Genomic DNA, 6,986 nt, shown 5'->3' on the forward strand with positions numbered 1-6,986 from the left:
AAATCTTCCTTACACATTTAAATTGGGCATGTTCTCTTATCTTCTTACTAGCTGTCACTCCTTGAATTGAGTGTTCAAAATATTTCAAAAAGTGTTATAGGTTTTGGAAATTTGAGTTTTGTTGTCATTGATGTCACTTATGTGTTATTCATTGTCTAAAGGCTAATCCAATCAAAGTGCATTGAAAACAAAGAGCAAAACTATGAGCCATTGCAAATTATTATATTAGTCTGGTGGTCAATGTTTGTATCATGTGATATAATTTTGTAATTGTGAGTTGAGGGTTTAGCCAACCTTGTTGTCAAGGTTGATGAATTGGATGAAGTCTGGTCCATATATGATCTTGTACTATTTCAGGTTATTTTGTCTGGTGTTCCTGTTGAATTTGATGCGGATGTATTTGGTATTGTTGTTGAATTTGTGTAGGTGAAGTATCTCTAGAAAGTTACAATTGTGACAAGTTCAATATGCAGGAAAGAGTACATAATGCCCCAGTGGTAGAATGCTTTGCATTCATCTAGATGGTGAAGATTATGTTTTATGTTTCTAAATATATTTTATGTGTTATGTGGATGTTGCATCATTTATTTTTTTTGGTTCGCGGATTGTAGAAGTTTGTTGTTACTATTTTATGATAGTGAGAGCATTTGTTAGAATGGTCCGAAAAGTGCTTGGTGGCCTCCAAATATGTTGAATTTTGTGTTGCGGTTTGGTGGACATGTTTAGTTGGTTTGTTCAGTATTTTAGTTTAATTCTTTGGTGGTGTTTTTATTCTGCAAGCGAGTTACACGGGGGCTTCACTGGCTAGATAATATTATATCACATGCATTCATATTAGGGGGTTCAATATCCCAAAAATCGAAAACAATATATTGCCTATCTGGTGAAAATACGAGGTCTTTAATTCGGGCTATGACAAAATACAATATTTGGTGAAAATAGGGGGGTTTTTAATTCGAGTTGTGTATTAGGAGGGGGTGACAAAAAAGGAGTTTAGGGTAGTATTTTTTGAAAATAGGGGGATTCTTTAGCATGCCATGAATGCATGCAATATAACCTAGATTCACTAAGTGAAGTCCCCGTGTTGAGTTATGTTGGTTTGTGCATGGTATGTTTAGTTGTGTTATTTCTATCAGTGTGTTTGATTGGATTATCTTGATTGGATCATACTTTTTGGTCCCGATATGCATTGGAGGTTGAGTTAGAATATTGGTATGGGTCTCACTATGGTGTGTGGAGATCTGTGTTAAGTAATTTGCATTGGAAGATGTTTTAGCCGACTAGTTATTGAGTTTTATTGCTTATCTACACATTATGTTTTGGTGTCAAATTTGGAGAAGGTGTTTGTGCATGCGAAACATTGGATTCAACTTAGAAGGGTGTATTGTGAAGGTTTCAGCTCTCCTCTTTCTTCTGGAGTGGACCACATTGGGTATTTTTGGTCTGGGTGGCCTATTTTGTGCAAAATTATTTACTTTGTCTATGGTCGACCCTCAACTAGGTTTTTGATGATATAACTTGTATTTAAGAAGTGCAGATGCATGAGTTGTGCATGGGATAGAGCATGAATTGATGTGAAGTGAATGTGAATAATATGCAAGCATATTTAATATTGCGGATGTGCAGAAGTCACTTTTAGTGATATATTCAATGTGATAGTGTTATGAGATAGTGGTTGTTTTTAGATGTGTTTGCCATGATATTGGTCGCTTGACACAGAGGCTCAAGGACAATTTCATGACCAGGAGATTCTTCTCAGATTAGTTTTTCTATTCTTTTTGTTGTCATAAAACAATAGGTCTCTTGGTAGCTCTCTTTGTATCTTGCCATAAAGCAGTGAATTTCAATTGTGCAAGTCAATTTTGTAGAAACCTGGACTGATTCACTCCCCCTTCTCAGTTGTGTTGTGGGTTCAACAATTGGTATCAAAGCAAGGTTCCTCTTAGAAGAGTTTAATCGCTTGAGGTAGATCCAGAACGACACAAGAACTTAATTTTTAAGTACTGAGGCTTGATGACACAATTTTTTCTTATTGGAAGGAGAGGATGGAATCTTATTTGGAAACTTTGCCAAGTGGAATATGGAAAATTATCATATCTGGCTATACGCCTTCATTGAATGGACCTTAGACTCCGTATGAAATCAAGAATCATGATAATAATGTAAAGGCTAGGACTATAATTATCAGTTGTTTAAGTGATATAATATTTGGCAAGGTTACCAGATTAAAGGAAGCCAAAGAAATCTAGAGCAAGTTAAGTCAAGCATATGAAGGAGATCCTAAGATGAAGTAGGCTAAGTTAATAAATCTAAAACAAAAATATGAATGTCTAAAGATGATCAATGATGAAGGTGTTGAAAGTTACATGCACAGAATAAATGAGATTGTGAACTATCAGAGGTGTTGGTGGAAAGATAGAAGAAGGTGATGTTGTGAGAAAGATTTTGCTTACTTTGCCTAAACCCTAAAAGCCTAAGAAGTGTGCTATTGAAGAATGTCATGCTTTAGATAAGTATACAATTGATCAACTCTTTGGGTCACTATTTGCCTATGAAATATTTGAAATGGAATATATCAAAAGAGAAAGAAAAGAGGTCCAAGGGGTTGAGCTTAGTTGGTTAAAGCATTGAGTTCTCAATGTGGAGACCCAAGTTCAACTCCCATGAGGGACACCTTTGTGTAGAATTCTAAGTTGTGACTCTTGTTCTTCCATTGGTTGTTTAAAGTGGATTTCTAAGTTGTGACCCTTGGTCTTCCAATTGTTGTTTCTAGTTTGGTGCTCGAAAGGAGCTAGTATTTGTAATAAGTTTGCTCGAAAGGAGCTGGTATTTGTAATAAGTTTGTAACATGGATGCTTGAATGAGCAAAAAAATGAACTTTGTGTTTCTATGATACTGAATACAAAAAGAGAAAGAAAAGAGGCCGCATTCAATCTTTCAAAGATAGCTAAAGATGAATTGAAAGGAAATGAAAATATGGATGAGATCGAAACAAACTTTGTGAGAAGATTGAAGAGAGGAACTGAAAAATACAAAGGTAAGTTACCTCTGAAATGCTTTAATTGTGGAAGAATTTGTCATTATACTTCTAAAAGTATGTAGCAGGAAGACTATAAGAGATCTGATGATGATGAGAAGAAGGGTAGACAAAAAAAATATGACTCAAAGAAAATGACAGATGAAAGAGATAAAGGAAAAAGAAGCCTATGTTCTATGGAGACACATTCATCTGAGGATGAAGATGGCGATGAATTGAATGAAGAATATCTATTTCTAGCTATAGAAAAAAAGAATAAGGAAGTTTCTAGAAGACCCGAAGGAGTGAAGAACGATAGAAAATTAGTAAGTGGAAAGATTGCATTGCATGCCAAAGTGTAATCGAAGGCTTGGATCATTGACTCTGAATGCTTAAATCATATGATCGGTGATAAAGAAAAGTTCATTAATCTTGAAAAGTATGATGGAGGATAAATAACATTTGTAGGAGAGGAAGCTACACCTATTTGTGGGATAGGAAGCATTACAATTGATGGTAAGTTTAAAAATGAGGATGTTTATTATGTTGAAGATCTGAGAGACAATTTATTAAGTGTTACTCAAATGTGCAATTAAGGTTATGCAACCACATTCAATAAGTCTAAATGTATGATTAGAAAATAAAAATATGGGAAATTGGTTGCAAAAGGTGTTAGAACAAGTGGAAATGTCTACTATATAAAGGAGAAGAGTGGGAGCAGATGCTTGTTGGCACAGAGCAATGAATGTTGGTTATGGCATAAAAGGGTGAGACATGCCAATTTTGATAACATTGTCAAGATCAACACTACTAAAGCTATGAGAGATTTACCAAGAATTATCAAACCTACTGATGTTGTGTGTAAGGAATACCAACTAAGAAAATAGACGAAGAGAATATTGAAGAACAAGGGACATTCTACTTCAAAACCTTTGGAGTTGATTCACACAGATCTTTGTGGACCTACTAGGACAAAAGGACTTGATGAAGAAAGATACTTTATGTTGCTTATTGATGATTACACTACGATGACATGGGTCACATTCCTAAAAGAAAAATCTGAAGCTTTTAAAAAATTTAAAGTATCCAAGTCAATGGTTGAAAATAAAGTAGATACTTAAATCAAGTGTTTGAGATCTGATATAGAAGGAGAGTTTACTTCAAATGGATTTGATAGTTTTTGTGAAAAACATGGAATTAGAAGATATTTTTCTGCCCCAAGAACCCCTCAACAGAATGGAGTTGTAGAAAGAAAGAATATGATTGTTATTGAGAAGACTAGAACTATGTTGAAAGATGCTAACTTGGCTACTGTGTATTGGAAAGAAGCTGTGCGTACTGCTGTCTATATTCTTAACAATGTACAAATAAGAGTAAATGATACTAAGACACCTTCTGAGCTTTGCAATGGAAGATCTCCTACTGTGAAGTATTTCAAAATCTTTGGAAGTAAGTGCTACATTAGAAGAGCTGAAGATGATCTATGAAAGTTTGATACCTGAATAGATGAAGGGATATTTTTGGGACATGCTACAAACAACAAGGCCTACCGATTTACAACAAGAGACTAAACAAGATAGTAGAAAGTACAAATGTAAAAGCCTATGAAGAATGGGGTCCGACTGCCTTTGAACCTGAACTAGAGATTGAATTTTAGATTATTCCTGTTACTATAGAAGAGAAGGTTGCTTTGGAAGAAAAAAGTGAAAAAGAGACAAATGAAGAAGAAGAACTTGAGCAAGTATCTAAGACCTCAATGAGATATGTGTGAAAGGACCACTCAGAAGATTAGATTATTGGAGATAAAAGTAAATGTGTTCAGACAAGAAGAAGAGTTGAGAAAGCCAATGAGCAAGCAAATTTTTATTTTCTTTCATAGGTAGAACCAAAGTCTTACGAGGAAGCAAGCAAAGAAGATAGTTTGATAAAGACAATGGAAGAAGAACTGAATCATATATAAAAAAATCAATCATGAGAACTGGTACCCAGACCGATGGACAAAAATGTGATAGGAACTAAGTGGGTGTTCTAGAATAAGATAAATGAACAAGGACAAGTCACAAGAAACAAGGCAAATTTGGTATGTAAAGGTTATTCACAAGTTGAAGGAATTGATTTTGAGGAAACTTTTGCTCCACTAGCTAGGATGGAAGCTATAAGAATGTTTCCTACCTTTTCTGCTTATACGAGCTTAATGTTTATCAAATGGATGTTAAGTCAACCTTTTTAAATGGAGAACTTGAAGAAGAGGTATATGTTGAATAGCCAAATGGGTTCAAGTTGTCAGGAGATCCGAAGAAGACATTATATCGACTCAAACAAGAACCTAGGGCTTGGTATGCTAGATTGGATAGATATTTGTTATAGCAAAACTTCAAAAAAGGTACCACTGACAACAATCTTTACTTTAAGGTTGAAGGTAACGAGCTACTGATTGTTGTTGTTTATGTTGATGATATTATATTTGGAGGAAATGATGATGTATGCAAGGAGTTTGTAGAAGAGATGCAAAAGGAATTTGAAATATCAATGATTGGTGAGTTACGATTCTTTATTGGTTTGCAAGTTACACAGTTAGAAGATGAAATTTTCATTTCTCAAACCAAGTATGTCAAAGAGGTGCTAAAGATGTTTGAATTTGAGAACTGTAAACTGGTTGCAACCCTCTTGGTTGTTGGTTGTAAGTTACGCAAAGATGATAAATCTTCAGAAGTTGATCAAAAGAAGTACATATCAACAATTGGAGGATTGTTATATTCAACCATCTCTAGACTATATATCATGCAGGATTTTTGTTTAGTTGCAAGATTTAAAGGCTAATTTGAAGCAATCACATGATCAACCAGTAAAGAGAATTTTTAGGTACTTGAAGGGAACCCCAAATTTTGGTCTTTTGCATAAGAGGAATGGAGATTTCATGCTAAAAGCATACACAAATGATAATTGAGCTGGATGTGCTAATGATAGGAAAATAACAAGTGGAGGTGCATTCTTCTTGGGAGACAGGCTAGTCTCTTGGTTAAGTAAGAAGCAGGATTTGGTATCTCTATCTACTACAGAAGCAAAATATGTTGCAGTAGGATCTTGCTATACTCAAGTTATGTGGATGAAACAAACTCTTTAAGATATCAGAGTGGTGTATGATGAATCTATTCCCATCATGTGTGATAATACTAGTGCTATAAATATGTCAAAGAATTCGATAATTCATTCAAGAACTAAACATATCTCTGTCCAATATCATTTCTTAAGAGAGATGGTCGCAAAAAGGGAAGTCATATTGAAATGTATTTTTACAACAGAACATGTTGCAAACATCTTTATTAAAGCATTGGGCGAAGGATACCTTGAGTATCTTAGGTTGAAACTAGGGGTCATTGGTCCTCCTTTCTCTAACTAGAGGCATAAATGTGGTGCATCTTTCTAGGGGGAGATTCAAGGCTTATTCTTTGTCTCCTAGATTGATGTTGTTGCCGCTCTCAGGGGGAGCAGTGGAGAACATAATTTATTTTGGTTGTTGGAGAGTTGTATCAGAAGGATTGTTGTAGAGATCAGTATGTCATGTTGAGTTGTGCCCTTTGTCTTTGATGTCAAAGGGAGAGAAGTATTTTATTATGCATATGGAAGTGTTATTATACTTATTTTAGTGTTGTCATCAATGACAAAGGGAGAGATTGTTAGAAAATCTAAGTTTTGCTGTCATTGATGTCAAACTTGTTGTTCTAGATGAAGTTTGGTCTGGATATGATCTTGTACTGTTGTAGGCTTATATGTCTGGTGTTGCTGTTGAGTTTGATGCATATCTATTTGGTGTTGTTGTTGAGTTTACGTTGGTGAAGTATCTTTGGAAAACTACAATTGTGGCAAGTTCAATATGCAATAAATAGTACCTATGCCCTAGTGGTAGATTGTTTTGCATTTCTCCATATGGTGAAGATTATGTTTTATGTTTCTAAATATATTTTGTGTT

The sequence above is a fragment of the Cryptomeria japonica genome, chromosome 2 (assembly GCF_030272615.1).
Source record: "Cryptomeria japonica chromosome 2, Sugi_1.0, whole genome shotgun sequence".
In the NCBI taxonomy this organism is placed as follows: Eukaryota; Viridiplantae; Streptophyta; class Pinopsida; order Cupressales; family Cupressaceae; genus Cryptomeria; species Cryptomeria japonica.